The following is a 14,749-nucleotide window of genomic DNA, read 5'->3' on the forward strand; positions in this document are numbered from 1 at the left end:
TAATAATGATAGTGCAACTTATTTGTGGAACTGCCGTTTAGGTCATATTGGTGTAAAGCGCATGAAGAAACTCCATACTGATGGGATTTTGGAATCACTTGATTATGAATCACTTGATGCTTGTGAGCCGTGCCTCATGGGCAAGATGACTGAAACGCCGTTCTCCGGAACTATGGAGAGAGCAACAGATTTGTTGGAAATCATACATACAGATGTATGTGGTCCGATGAATATTGAGGCTCGTAGCAGGTATCATTATTTTCTGACCTTCACAGATGATTTGAGCAGATATGGGTATATCTACTTAATGAAACAGAAGTCTGAAACATTTGAAAAGTTCATATAATTTCAGAGTGAAGCGAAAATCATCATAACAAGAAAATAAAGTTTCTACGATTTGATCGTGGAGAAGAGTATTTTAGTTACGAGTTTGGCCTTCAGTTAAAACAATGTGAAATAGTTTCACTACTCACGCCACCTGGAACACCACGGTGTAATGGTGTGTCCGAACATCGTAACCGTACTTTATTAGATATGGTGCGATATATGATGTCTCTTACCGATCTACCACTATCGTTTTGGGGTTATGCATTAGAGACAGCTACATTCACGTTAAATAGGGCACCATCAAAATCCGTTGAGACGACGCCTTATGAACTGTGGTTTGGCAAGAAACCAAAGTTGTCGTTTCTTACAGTTTGGGGTTGCGATGCTTATGTGAAAAAGTTTCATCCTGATAAGCTCAAACCCAGATCGGAGAAATGTGTCTTCATAGGATACCCAAAGGAGACAGTTGGGTACACCTTCTATCACAGATCCGAAGGCAAGACATTCGTTGCTAAGTATGGATCCTTTCTAGAGAAGGAGTTTCTCTCGAAAGAAGTGAGTGGGAGGAAAGTAAAACTTGATGAGGTAACTGTACCTGCTCCCTTATTGGAAAGTAGTTCATCACAGAAATCTGTTCCTGTGACTCCTACACCAATTAGTGAGGAAGTTAATGATGATGATCATGTAACTTCAGATCAAGTTACTACCAAAACTCGTAGGTAAACCAGAGTGAGATCCACACCAGAGTGGTACGGTAATCCTGTTCTGGAGGTCATGTTATTTGACCATGACGAACCTACGAACTATGAAGAAGCGATGGTGAGCCCAGATTCCGCAAAATGGCTTGAGGCCATGAAATCTGAGATGAGATCCATGTATGAAGAACAAAGTATGGACTTTGGTTGACTTGCCCGATGATCGGCGAGCCATTGAGATTAAATGGATCTTCAAGAGGAAGACAGACGCTAATAGTAGTGTTACTATCTACAAAGCTAGAATTGTCGCAAAAAGGTTTTCGACAAGTTCAAGGTGTTGACTACGATGAGAGAGTTTCTCACTCGTATCTATGCTTAAAGTCTGTCTGAATCATGTTAGCAATTGCCGCATTTTATGAAATCTGGCAAATGGATAAACAAAACTACATTCCTTAATGGATTTATTAAAGAAGAGTTGTATATGATGCAACCAGGAGGTTTTGTCAATCCTAAAAGTGCTAACAAAATATGCAAGATCCAGCGATCCATCTATGGACTGGTGCAAGCATCTCGGAGTTGGAATATACACTTTGATAAGTTGACCAAAGGATATAGTTTTATACAGACTTGCGGTGAAGCCTGTATTTACAAGAAAGTGAGTGGGAGCACTACAACATTTCTGATAAGTATATGTGAATGACATATTGTTGATCGGAAATAATGTAGAATTATTCTGCAAAGCATAAAGGAGTGTTTGAAAGGAGTTTTTCAAAGAAAGACCTCGGTGAAGCTGCTTACATATTGAGCATCAAGATCTATAGAGATAGATGAAGACGCTTGATAAGTTTTTTCAATGAGTACATACCTTAACAAGATTTTGAAATAGTTCAAAATAGAACAGTCAAAGAAAGAGTTCTTGCCTGTGTTACAAGGTGTGAAATTGAGTACAGACTCAAAGCCCGACCACGGCAAAAGATAGAAAGAGAATGAAAGTCATTCCCTATGCCTTGGCCATAGGTTCTATAAAGTATGCCATGCTGTGTACCAGATCTATTATATACCCTACACTGATTTTGGCAAGGGAGTACAATAGTGATCTAGGAGTAGATCACTGGACAGCGGTCAAAATTATCCTTAGTGGAATAAGGATATGTTTCTCGATTATGGAAGTGACAAAAGGTTCGTCGTAAAGGGTTACGTCGATGCAAGTTTTGACACTAATCTAGATGACTCTAAGTCTCGGTCTAGATACATATTGAAAGTGGGAGCAATTAGCTAAGAGTAGCTCCGTGCAGAGCATTGTAAACATAGAAATTTGCAAAATACTTACGGATCTGAATGTGACAGACCCGTTGACTAAAATTATCTCACAATCAAAACATGATCACACCTTAGTACTCTTTGGGTGTTAATCACATAGCGATGTGAACTAGATTATTGACTCTAGTAAACCCTTTGAGTGTTGGTCACATAGAGATGTGAACTATGGGTGTTAATCACATGGTGATATGAATTTTTGATGTTAAATCACATGGCGATGTGAACTAGATTATTGACTCTAGTGCAAGTGGGAGACTGAAGGAAATATTCCCTAGAGGCAATAATAAAGTATTATTTATTTGCTTATATCATGATAAATGTTTATTATTCATGCTAGAATTGTATTAACCGGAAACATAATACATGTGTGAATACATAGACAAACAGAGTGTCACTAGTACGCCTCTACTTGACTAGCTCGTTAATCAAAGATGGTTATGTTTCCTAGCCATAGACATGAGTTGTCATTTGATTAACGGGATCACCTCATTAGGAGAATGACGTGATTGACTTGACCCATTCCGTTAGCTTAGCACCCGATCGTTTAGTATGTTGCTATTGCTTTCTTCATGATTTATACATGTTCCTATGACTATGAGATTATGCAACTCCCGTTTACCGGAGGAACACTTTGTGTGCTACCAAACGTCACAACGTAAATGGGTGATTATAAAGGTGCTCTACAGGTGTCTCCAAAGGTACTTGTTGGGTTGGCGTATTTCGAGATTAGGATTTGTCACTCCAATTGTCGGAGAGGTATCTCTGGGCCCACTCGGTAATGCACATCACTATAAGCCTTGCAAGCATTGTGACTAATGAGTTAGTTGCGGGATGATGTGTTACGGAACGAGTAAAGAGACTTGCCGGTAACGAGATTGAACTAGGTATCGAGATACCGACGATCAAATCTCGGGCAAGTAACATACCGGTGACAAAGGGCACAACGTATGGTGTTATGCGGTCTGACCGATAAAGATCTTCGTAGAATATGTGGGAGCCAATATGGGCATCCAGGTCCTGCTATTGGTTATTGACCGGAGAGGTGTCTCGGTCATGTCTACATAGTTCTCGAACCCGAAGGGTCTGCACGCTTAACGTTACGATGACAGTTTTATTGAGTTTTGATGTACCGAAGGAGTTCGGAGTCCCGGATGAGATCGGGGATATGACGAGGAGTCTCGAAATGGTCGAGATGTAAAAATCGATATATTGGACGACTATATTCGGACTTCGGAAAGGTTCCGAGTGATTCGGGTATTTTTCGGAGTACCGGAGAGTTACGGGAATTCGTATTGGGCCTTAATGGGCCATACGGGAAAGGAGAGAAAGGCCTCAAAAGGTGGCCGCACCCCTCCCCATGGTCTGGTCCGAATTGGACTAGGGAAGGGGGGCGCCCCCTTCCTTCTTTCTCCTTCTCCCTTCCCTTCTCCTATTCCCACAAGGAAAGGAGGAGTCCTACTCCCGGTGGGAGTAGGACTCCCCCCTATGGTGCGCCTCTCCCCTTGGCTGGCTGCCTCCCCCTTGCTCCTTTATATACGGGGGCAGGGGGGCACCCCAGAGACACAACAATTGATCCTTGAGATCTCTTAGCCGTGTTGTGGTGGATTTCTATGACTAGGCGCCACCTTATCAGTTTTGCCTATGTGTCATGTCCATGTGTCAATTTTTGCCCTAGGTTGTGAAGCAACCTATATTTCTGTTATTCTCAAAATTCCCAAAAAAATCTCATAAATTCTTGGGTTATATCTTCGTCAAATATGTAAAAATCCTTCCTTGCCTAGTTCAAAAATATTCATTTTCCTATTCTGTTCACAATAACACTTTGTGAAGGAAGTGCTATTTATATATTCTTGATTGCCCTCAAAAATATTGGGCACTCTTTCCTACCCAAATCATTGCCTCATGACAAAATTCAGCTCCATTTTCCCAGTAAATCTTCCTCGGCAAATTTCCAAAGTTTTTGTCCACCTAGAAGCATTGTGAAGGAAGTACCATTTTTATATATCCAAATGACGTGAAATTTATACAGTTCCTTCATATGCCAAAATTATCACCCTCCTCCAAATTGCAGCTCGGTCAAATCATCTATGTCAGCCCAGGTTCAATTTATATTTTATGGCCAGATTGGCACATTGCAAAGCAAGTGTTATCTAGACCCCTCCTATTACCCTCAAACTTTTTGGGCACTCTTCCATACCCAAATCATTGCCACATGATAATATTCAGCTCCATTTTCCTGGTAGATGTTTCTCAGAAAATTTCCAAAGTTTCTATCTCGAGAGAAGCTTTGTGAAGTAAGTACTAGCTAGGCTTACCCAAATGATCTGAAAATTTACCAGGGCATGACCATACCTATGTAACTTACCTACACCAAATTTGAGCTCATTTCATTTATAAAAATTTTCTCGCTAATTTTCCCAAGTTTCTGTCCAGAGAAGAGCATTGTGAAGGAAGTACCACTTTGGCATGTCCAAATGGTATCAATTTTCTACAGTGCTTTCCTATGCCCAAACAACTATCCTCCACCAAATTTCAGCTCAATCCATTCATTATTTTGAGCCCAGCTTCAACATTCATATTTTTGTCCAGTGTGGTACTTTGCAAAGCAAGTACCATCTAGGCTCCTCCTTTTGAGCTGAAAATTTGTGAAGACAGTCTTCTTAGTAGGTGATCATCCTCAGCCAAAACTCACGCCCATTGGCCATGTGTATTTCCCGTACCACTAATCAAACACTTGGCTGCTAATTCATGTTTGAGCATAGTTCGGGCTCCTCATGAGAATATTATGTTGTAATTTTCTTCCTAGAACCTACCTCAGGAGTGGCCAACCCACTAGACATGCCTAGGCCGCTCAGAACGCATGGCAACGCCACGGTCACGCGGTGATCACGCGGTGGGCATGCGAGTTTACGCGCTCTAGATTTGGGGCCCTCGGCCACCGTCCAAACCTCCATGTATCCCACCAAACCATGTATTTCTGATTAAATAGATACTTATGAAACTAGAAATGAATTTTGGAAAAATAAAGAGCAAGCTATAAGGTAGCTGCAGTTCAAATTTGACCCATTTCCTATTGAATCGGCGGAAATTTCTCTTTTTCACGAGAGGTGGATCAAATTTTTTTACACCCAACCATTTTGTCAATTGTGCATTAAATATGGCCTAATATTTTATAAAATTGATTTGGTCCAATTTTGCAACAAATATATGGTAGGTCCTTCACACAAAAAACTCATTTTGGGCACTCAAAAAATGGAAAGTCTATTTTTCGTCCAAAGAAAATGAAATTTCTTAGGCAACATTGTTTGCCATTCCAATATGCACCCTTGTGTACAATATTAAATCATTTGAACAAACTATGCCATGAATGTGGCCATAAGATTGATCATTTGCCCTGAAAGCCATGAATCTTCACACATGATAGCTCATTTCTGAGAACACTTTTTAAAAGAATTGTTGTATCACAAGTTTATTATTTTTCCTAGTAACTTGGTCACATATAATGACACAATGCAAAGGTTTTCCAATTTTTTTGATTTTTTTGAATTTTTTTATGCCCATTTCAAAATGCGGTCAAAACGGCGGGAATGACCGTTCCTAGCTAGTGCTTGAATCTTGGAATTTTTTTGTGTTTCTCTAATTACATATATACTTATGTACCTAGAAATGATTTTTGGAAAAAATAAAGAGCAAACTATAAGGCAGCTGCAGTTCAAATTTCACCCGCTTCCAACTTAATCAGCGGAAATTTGTCTTTTTCGCGAGAGGTGGATCGAAACTTTTGACACTCAAACATTTGGTCAATTGTGCATTAAATATGGCCTATTATTTTATAAAAATGATTTGGTCCAATATTGCAACAAATATATGGTAGGTCCTTCACAAAAAAACTCATTTTGGGCACTCGAAAAATAGAAAATGTATTTTAGTCCAAAGAAAATGAAAACTTCCTTAGGCAACATTGTTTGCCATCCCAAGATGCACCCTTGTGCACAATATGAGATCATTTGAACAAACTATGCCATGAATGTGGCCATAAGATTGACCATTTGGCTTGAAAGCCATGCATCTTCATGCATGATAGCTCATTTCTAAGAAAACTTGTTAAAAATAATTACCATAATACAAGTTTATTATTTTTCCTGGTAAATTGGTCATATATAATGACGGAATGCGAAGGTTTTCCAATTTTTGATTTTTTTTGAATTTTTATGCCCGTTTCAAAATGCGGTCAAAACAGCGGGCATGACCGTTCCTATATAGTGGTTGAATCTTGGAAAACTTTTTGTGTTTATCTGATTAAATAGATACTTATGTACCTAGAAATGATTTTTGGAAAAAATAAACAGAAAAGTATGAGGCAGCTGCAGTTCCAATTTGACCCGCTTCCAACTGAATCGACGGAAATTTGTCTTTTTCACGAGAGGTGGATCCAAACTTTTGACACCCAACCAGTTGGTCAATTGTGCATTAAATATGTCCTAGTATTTTATAAAAATGATTTGGTCCAATATTGCAACAAATATATGGTAGGTCCTTCACAAAAAAACTCATTTTGGGCACTCAAAAAGTAGAAAATGAATTTTTCGTCCAAAGAAAATGAAAACTTCCTTAGGCAACATTGTTTGTCATCCCAAGATGCACCCTTGTGCACAATATGAGATCATTTCAACAAACGATGCCATGAATGTGGCCATAAGATTGATCATTTGGCTTGAAAGCCAAGCATCTTCACGCATGATAGCTCGTTTCTGAGAACACTTTTCAAAAATAATTTCCGTACTACAAGTTTATTATTTTTCCTGGTAACTTGGTCACATATAATGAAACAATGCGAAGGTTTTCCAATTTTTTGATTTTTTTTTGAATTTTTTATGCCCGTTTCAAAATGCGGTCAAAATGGCGGGCATGACCGTTCCTAGCTAGTGGTTGAATCTTGGAGAACTTTTTGTGTTTCTCTGATTAAATAGATACTTATGTACCTAGAAATTATTTTTGGAAAAAAATAAAGGGCTAACTATGAGGTAGCTGCAGTTCAAATTTTATCCACTTCCTACTGAATTGGCGGAAATTTCTCTTTTTCACGAGAGGTGGATCGAAACTTTTGACACCCAACAATTTGGTCAAGTGTGCACTAAATATGTCCTAGTATTTTATAAAAATGATTTGGTCCAATATTGCAACAAATAAATGGTAGGCCCTTCACAAAAAAACTCATTTTGGGCACTCGAAAAGTAGAAAATGAATTTTTCGTCCAAAGAAAATGAAAACTTCCTTAGGCAACATTATTTGCCATCCCAAGATGCACCCTTGTGCACAATATGACATCATTTCAACAAAACTATGCCATGAATGTGGCCATAAGATTGATCATTTGGCTTGAAAGCCATGCATCTTCACACATGATAGCACGTTTCTGAGAACACTTTTTAAAAATAATTACCGTATTGCAAGTTTATTATTTTTCCCGATAACTTGGTCACATATAATGACACAATGCAAAGGTTTTCCAATTTTTTGATTTTTTTTCAATTTTTTATGCCCGTTTCAAAATGCGGTCAAAACAACAGGCATGACCGTTCTATCTAGTGGTTGAATCTTGGAATTTTTTTTGTGTTTCCCTGATTAAAGAGATACTTATGTACCTAGAAATGATTTTTGGAAAAAATAAAGAGCAAACTATGAGGCAGCTGCAGTTCAAATTTTACCCGCTTCCTACTAAATCGGCAGAAATTCGTCTTTTTCACGAGAGGTGGATCGAAACTTTTGACACCCAACCATTTGGTCAATTGTGCATTAAATATGTCCTAGTATTTTATAAAAATGATTTGGTCCAATATTGCAACAAATATATGGTAGGTCCTTCACAAAAAAACTCATTTTGGGCACTCAAAAAATAGAAAATGAATTTTTCGTCCAAAGAAAATGAAAACTTCCTTAGGCAACATTGTTTTTCATCCCAAGATGCACCCTTGTGCACAATATGAGATCATTTCAATAAAATATGCCATGAATGTGGCCATAAGATTGATCATTTGGCTTGAAAGCCATGCATCTTCACGCATGATAGCTCGTTTCTGAGAACACTTTTTAAAAATAATTACCGTATTACAAGTTTATTATTTTTCCTGGTAGCTTGGTTACATATAATGACACAATGCGAAGGTTTTCCAATTTTTTGATTTTTTTGGAATTTTTTATGCCCGTTTTAAAGTGCGGTCAAAACGGCGAGCATGACCGTTCTGAGCTAGTGGTTGAATCTTGGAAAAAATTTACTGTTTCTATGATTAAATAGATACTTATGTACCTAGAAATGATTTTTGGAAAAAATAAAGAGCAAACTATGAGGCAGGTGCAGTTCAAATTTGACCCGTTTCCAGCTATATCGACGAAAATTTGTCTTTCTCACGAGAGGTGGATCAAATCTTTTGACACCCAACCATTTGGTCAATTGTGAATTATATATGGCCTAGTATTTTATAAAAATGATTTTGTCAAATATTGCAACAAATATATAGTAGGTCCTTCACAAAAAAACCTCATTTTGGGCACTCGGAAAATGGAAAATTAATTTTTCATGCAAAGAAAATGAAAACTTCCTTAGGCAACATTGTTTGTCATTCCAACATGCACCCTTGTGCACAATATGAGATCATTTGAACAAACTATGCCATGAAAGTGGCCATAAGATTGATCATTTGGCTTGAAAGCCATGGATCTCCACACATGATAGCTCATTTCTGAGAACACTTTTTTTAAAAAGTTATCATATTACAAGTTTATTATTTTTACCGGTAACTTGGCCACATAATGACACAATGCGAAGGTTTTCCAATTTTTTGATTTTTTTTTTAATTTTTCATGCTCGTTTCAAAATGCAATCAAAACGGCGGGCATGACCGTTCCTAGCTAGTGGTTGAATCTTGGAAAATTTTGGTGTTTCTCTGATTAAATAGTTACTTTTGTACCTAAAACTAATTTTTGGAAAAAATAAATAACAAACTATGAGGCTGCTACAGTTCAAATTTGAACCGTTTCCTACTGAATCGTCGGAAATTTGTCTTTTTCATGAGAGGTGGATAAAAACTTTTCACACCCAACCATTTGGTCAATTGTGCATAAAATGTGGTCAAATGATTTCTAAAAATGATGTGGTGCCATTTTGCAACAAATATTTGGTAGGTTCTTCACAAAAAAGAACAATCATTGTTACTCGAAAAATAGAAAATACTTTTCTTGTGAAAAGAACTTATTTTTAATCAATTACGACCAATTTGAATGGTCATGACATCTTCAAAGTGTTTACTGTGTTCTGATTGGTCCATAGGCATCTCACGCGGATCATGGGTCAAACACCGTAGGATACTCCCGGATCCGACGGCCGCCCTCGTCCCCCACACACTCTCACCCCTCGTGGCCTCTTCCCTCTCACCCCCTCGTCCAAACTCCAAACCCTAGCGTCCCTCGCGCCCCACCCATGCCTCCTTGCCTCCGCACACCGCCACCCACCCACCGACTCGTCCCTCCCACAGCACGCGGAACGCCTCCTCCCTGATCCAACGCGCCATAGTCTCCTCCCCGATCTAGATCCAACGCGTCGCCGCCTCCTCCCCGATCCAGATCGACACGCCGGCTCTCTCACCTTGCCAGCAGGTCCCTCCACCATCGCCCCCCTCCTCCCCCTGCCCCGGCCACCCTCCCGTCCGCCACCCCCGCCTGCTCTGCCTACTGCACCGCCGCCTCTGATGCCATGGCGGACGCCGACAGCAGCAGCAACACGCTGCTCGCCGACTTCGACTTCCCGCCCTTCGACCGCGTCGAGCCCGCGCACGTCCGTCCTGGGATCCGCGCGCTCCTCGCCCGCCTCGTACGCCCTTATCCCCTTCCCCTGATCCTCGTTCGTTCGCCCGCTCGTCGCCCGTCCGGATCTGATCGTGTGTGGTTGTGGTTGCTCACAGGAGGGTGAGCTGGAGGAGCTCGAGAAGGGCGTGGAGCCGGCGTGGGAGTGCTTGGTCCACCCGCTCGAGCGCATCGTCGACAGGCTTGACATTGTCTAGAACATCGTCGACCACATCAAGGCCGTCAAGGACTCGCCCGACCTCTGCACCGCCGTCGAGGACGTCCAGATAGTCTCTTCTTCTGTCACGCTACCCGTGATTTGGATGGACGAAGCAGTTGATTTGTTAGCGCATCATCAGATGATGTCTCTGTATTTCGTCTTGCTCCTTGAATTATCTAGCAATATGGTGCATAGATAGAAATTTCTCATAGATCCTGGTTTCATGCTTGCACCTTTGGTATGCATGGTTTTTGTGGGGATATGGTACCGGACTAGAGCGTAGAGGCTGATGATTTCTGGATGCATACAGATTGTGGATGCCATGTCTGAAACCGTTCAATTTTGGATGACTCAAACCGGCTCTAGCTAGCAATCTCTCTCTCCATCTCTGTGTATGTGCGCGCCTGTGCATCCATTGCATGTAAAATCACATTTTTCAAACTCTTCTACTGTCGGATAGACTGACCTTGAATGCACCAACACATTGTGTCAGTTTTCCATGCTCTGTCTAGTACTAGTTCCTAACTTCCTATACATATAGGAGTATTCTGCTTGCTTTGGTTGCCAAACCAAAATACCATGGCTGGGTGACGTCCGTCTGTCCTGGGTTACATTAGCATACTAATACAACACAGCTAGTCATAACAAGGTTAGTTCATCATATACTGCGCTTGATATAAATGTTTAGCTTCTAACAAAAAGTAATTTGGGAATAAATTCTTCCATCAGTTTAATATGATTTCTGTTGATAGATTTGTCTAGAACTGTTGAAATTGTGTGCAACACAGTATACTGTTGGGTTCTCACCCATAACATGAGGATATCTATTTTTCAAATGTGGAAGCCATCATAACATCAGCTGGTCATAGTTATACGCATTGTTTCACTTTTTCTTCTTTGAATTTCACATTGCAGTTCTTTGTTGTAAGATAATGCACATGTATCAATACCAAATATGGAAAGCTTTAGTAAAAGATGTTAACATGCTCATCATATGCTATCTGATTCTGAGTCGATTTAGATTAATTATGACTTTGTCATTCTGCTTTATGATTTACTCAATCACTGTTGTTTCATGATGATTATGCAGTAATGCTCCTCTTCTTCCTCGACCACCTAAACCACCACGCCGGCGGGCTCCTGAAGCATCAACTTCAATAACGGTGACCATCCATTCCTCCATTCCTTGCTTGCAGCTAGCGTTTTAGTTCCCCTAGAGCTAGCTAGTTTAGTCTGCTACGGTTTGGGGGCGCTTTGGGTTTCAATTCACTGCAGGAGAAGCACCATTCTTTTGCCTTTTTCAGTTAGATGCCTTTGGATTGTTTGGCATCAGACCCTGTTCAAGGAGATTTTCTTTTGGTAGATGCAGAGTATAGATTAAATATTCCATAAAACTCACCACATGAGTATACTACTTAATAGCCAATTTTCGTGGTCAAATTCAGCCCTGTATGCAAATGGACGTCATGATTCTGTTATGCGCCGAGGTCGGTGGTCGAATTCTCGATTGGTGTGGAACACCATGGACAGTGCAAAATTAGGTCCAAAATTTTATTCTTGAATAGCCTACAGTCTTCACTAGACGGTTTTTCTTTTCTTCTTTGACCCAGTTGATTGTATGGCACGGAAATATAAATATTTGGTTGCTCGTCCTCCCCTTTGGAAATTCATACCATGTCTGGAAATGTTTGATTGACCATCTTCTTCTTATTGATCCATAGAAACTTGACATTTTTGTTGTAAAAACATACCTGTATATATGGTGATAGTCTAGTAAGAATTTGTTGTGTCTGGGTTTGTGGATCTTAAAAAATATATCATCTATGCTTTTATCCCTGAACTGTTGCTATGGCGATGAATGCCCATGCGTACCTTTGTTGTCACTTTTTAGAGCGTGCGTAGTTTGTTAATTCAGGTAACTACATGATATCCTTACTCGTACAAATTGCCCAGTTGTTGTTCTTGTAAATATAGGCGTGCCTACCATCGCCCCATCGGCACCATCACCAAACAGAAAAGGGCTCTAGCCACTTCTTATGACAAGAAAAATAGGCGTTGTTACCTGTTTGCATCTGAGATTGCATAATATTGGAGGAACATGCTTAATTGGCCTGTACATTTGGCAGATATAGTAGTGTTTGTTCTGCTACGAGCATCCTGTACTGTTTAGTTGGTATTTGGTATTATATATTTTTCTTCTAGCCCAGAATTATTCATTTTAGATCTTGTTGCATGATGTGTCATGTATATGACTAGTACTACTATTTCTGCATGCTTATATGTTTGTGCATTGACTAGCTTAGCTAGCACAGCAGTGTTCTGTTGAAATTTGAGGTATATCTTTGTTCATAAGTGTCTTTGTTCCCATGCAGTGTGCTTTGAAACGTAGGGGTGAATCTTGTGGAGGAGTAGGGCGAATCGGACATTGTCTCGCTTGTGCCACTATGGTAAAAACATAGCACCACTCTTACTTGATGTGCATGTGTTAATACGGCAAAATGATTGAGATCTATTTGACTTTTCTCTTCTCTGTGTAGATAACATGCTGAATGTTGTTCATGCGACTGTGTATGAATCTTCTGTATGTGCAGATTATCAGGCATTGTTTAATGCTACTGAGGGTGTAACAGAGGTGAGGTTTGTACTGCTGTTGAAACAAATAGCCGAAGAAGTCACCATGTTCTTATATTAAGCCATTCTCTCATGTACATACAAATTTCTGGCTGACGTGTAGTGTTTCAACCAACAACAGAAAAATCAGTTTGATGTATGGATGCTTCATGCAGTGGTAGCTAATGATCTCTGTACTGATGACAGTTTTGTGGTAAGTGTACTATGGTAAAATGCAGATGTTGATTATTTCCTTGACCCAAGAGAGAGCAATGAAGTCCATTGCACTATTAGGAAATCCCCTCTATTTCATAATTGTATTGTTATATATTCCCCCCAATTCCTGCTATATTCCTGTGTAAGGAAATGTATTCCTGAGATGATCTATTGTGTTATGTAATCTGGAGAGATGTTTTACGTGATGTGATATGATGAATGATTTGAATTCAACCTAGAGTTTTCCTGATTTGAATACAAAATAATGTTGGATGCATGTGTGTAACTGGGCTAAATAAGTCTAGGGCCCAAACAATTCTCAACATCAAAAGGCTGGGCCAAACGTTATCTTTCAGAAGGTTGAGTTCTAATACTGGACAAATAAATAAGCTAAAAAAGGCCACGCCCCAACAAGCACTGCACCATTTCAAAAAATAAAATAAAAAGAAATGTACAGTAAAAGGCCGAGGCCCAAAAAACTAGAGGAAACACAAAGGCTGAATTGTAGGGCCTGGCCCATGTAGCTGACCGAAATTAATAAGAAAAAATATATAAAAGGCTGAATTGTTGGGCTCGGCCCATGTAAAACACCGAACTGGACTGGGTTGATTCTTATCAACGACCTTTTCATTTGGTTGCAATTTTGCCACGTCAGCTTGCCACGTCGGATCCGACATGGACTGGGCAGACAGCTAGCGACCAAAACAAAAGGTCATGGGTTCAACGACCTTTTGTTTTGGTCGTTGCCTTCCACGACCTTCTCACAGAGAAGGTTGTTAATTTCAGTTTACGACCGTCAGCTTTTGACCATCTGTTTTTGGTCAAAAAAAGGTCGCAAATGAAAAACAATGACCTTTCAGTGACCAATAGTGATGGTCGCAAGTTTACATATTTCTTGTAGTGATAAACAAGAAACATATCCTTAGTCCTTTTCAGATATTTCAGGATGTTCTTGACCGTTGTCCAGTGATCCACCCCTGGATTACTTTGGTACCTCCCTGCTAAACTTATAGCAAGGCACACATCAGGTCCGGTACACATCATTGCATACGTGATAGAACCTATGGCTGAGGCATAGGGAATGACTTTCATTTTCTCTCTATCTTCTGCAGTGGTCGGGCATTGAGTTTGACTCAACTTCACACCTTGTAACACAGGAAAGAACCCTTTCTTTGACTGATCCATTTTGAACTTCTTCAAAACTTTATCAAGGTATGTGCTTTGTGAAAGTCCAATTAAGCGTCTTGATCTATCTCTATAGATCCTGATGCCTAATATATAAGCAGCTTCACTGAGGTCTTTCTTTAAAAAATTCTTATTCAAGTATCCTTTTATGCTATCCAGAAATTTTGTATTATTTCTAATCAACAATATGTCATCCAAATATAATATTAGAAATGCTACAGAGCTCCCAGTCACTTTCTTGTAAATACATGCTTCTCCAAAAGACTGTATAAAACCATATGCTTTGATCACACTATCAAAGCGTATATTCCAACTCCGAGAGGCTTGCACCAGTCCA

General features: G+C 39.8%; 1 long non-coding RNA gene across 3 annotated transcripts; it reads left to right on the forward strand.

The window, feature by feature from the left end:
• The first annotated feature begins 9,796 nt into the window (after window positions 1-9,796).
• Window positions 9,797-13,461, forward strand: LOC123098930 (uncharacterized). 3 transcript variants are annotated; one of them, XR_006448044.1, is made up of 5 exons: window positions 9,797-10,209; window positions 10,301-11,564; window positions 12,774-12,848; window positions 12,939-13,033; window positions 13,136-13,461. It is a non-coding gene; the product is annotated as an uncharacterized lncRNA (long non-coding RNA). The 3 variants fall into 3 exon arrangements; XR_006448043.1 differs by having other exon boundaries at window positions 9,798-10,209; window positions 13,154-13,461; XR_006448042.1 differs by having other exon boundaries at window positions 9,798-10,209; window positions 12,939-13,461.
• The last annotated feature ends 1,288 nt before the right edge of the window (window positions 13,462-14,749 follow it).

The sequence above is a fragment of the Triticum aestivum genome, chromosome 4D (genome assembly GCF_018294505.1).
Source record: "Triticum aestivum cultivar Chinese Spring chromosome 4D, IWGSC CS RefSeq v2.1, whole genome shotgun sequence".
NCBI lineage: Eukaryota > Viridiplantae > Streptophyta > Magnoliopsida > Poales > Poaceae > Triticum > Triticum aestivum.